The sequence below is a fragment of the Triticum aestivum genome, chromosome 1A (genome assembly GCF_018294505.1).
Source record: "Triticum aestivum cultivar Chinese Spring chromosome 1A, IWGSC CS RefSeq v2.1, whole genome shotgun sequence".
Taxonomy (NCBI): Eukaryota; Viridiplantae; Streptophyta; class Magnoliopsida; order Poales; family Poaceae; genus Triticum; species Triticum aestivum.
The window spans coordinates 65059355-65060898 of record NC_057794.1 but is presented as its reverse complement, the minus strand read 5'-3'; positions in this window follow the sequence as shown (position 1 = coordinate 65060898).

Below are 1544 nucleotides of genomic sequence, written 5' to 3'. Positions count from 1 at the left end.
GTCGCCGAAAGCGTCACGAGGCCTATAAGAACTCATGACGCAGGCGAGGCATCTCACTCTTGGTGAGCGGGGTCTATTCACCAGTATTTCCTATATATTCCCATATTCGATACATGTTAAGTGCTGGAGACAGTGGCGATTCTATGTGTTAGACCCCATAACTTTTTTGATTACACCCTTAGCTTTTATACATAATTGTGCCAAAATAAGTAGAATAATTGAGAGAGTCTGGTACACTTGACCTCACTGCATTTTTGTGCTGGCAGGTTGGAGGCCCCTAATTACCGTCCTATCATACGACGAATGAACAACGGTACACAATCAAAGTAAACACACGTACCACACCGTGGAAAACTCCAATCATCAAGTCAAAAAGGCAAAATGAAGAACATGCAAGAAGAGCCGCGAGAGAATGAAAGCATTCACACGTCTATTTGACGTACACGACAGGGACACCGTCGCCGTTTGTGTAACCTCTCCGCGTACTCTTTCGATCGCCTCGTATTTGTTTTTTCCTTGTCAAAAAATAAACACAGGAGAACTAATATTATTATTATTATTATTATTATTATTATTATTATTATTATTATTATTATTATTTATTTTGCTTAGCAGACACGAACATATCTCATGGCAGTACCTGTCAGCCTACAAGCTACGGGTTCTAAAAATCTTTCTGTAGTGTATTCGTGGTCTCATGAACGGTTGGATTCTTCCCGTGTGAGCTGGATTTGGCGTCGGGTTGGTGCCGGTGATGAGTAGTCCAGTGGCAGGTTGTGGCGTTGGGGTTGGGGGAGGATAGCGGCGGTGCTGGCTGGCTGGCACCCGGTTTTTATTTCTGACCTGACGCGCGCCGTCAGGTCGGGTCGGCTTGGTTCACATGCCACTGTGCTCTCCCTGTCCGTCGCCTCCGGTTCTGGTGGCATCTTGGTCTTGCACAGGACCAAGGACAGGGTCAAAACTCCAGAGCGGTCACCTGATTTGTTCTGACAGGTTCGAACGTTTAAAATCTTGCAAATCGGCACTAACATGGAGGGAGGTTTGGAAGAGTCTGATGTCCGTCATGTCAAACTCCAACCACACGGATTTACCCACCCTTCTGTGCGTCCACTCCGGCTGACTGGCCTCTCCCTACCCGTACAATCCTCCTTCTTTCCTACACATCCATCGGTGCCGCACACCACCACACCTCCGGCCACCGTGATAGGCAAGAAGTCCGATGCCGAGAAGTGGTCGCCGACGCGCAACTCCAGATCCAGTCCATCCATGCTCTTCGGTGGCCATGTCTTCCACAAATTTACTACATGTGACCATGTCGATTCCCCTGCAGCTGAACCGAGCGTCGCTTGACGATGCCCGGCTATGAGGCCTCTCACCACATCGACTTTTCGACCTGGTGGGCCGGGCTGAGGACCCCTCGTTAGTTCCACATGGGCCGCATCGGGCAACCCATGACGTATACAAGGAAGATCCAAAAAACTTGGCGTACACAACAAGATGCTGGATTCGTGGAGGAATCTACCTCCTCATACGTAGCCGACTAC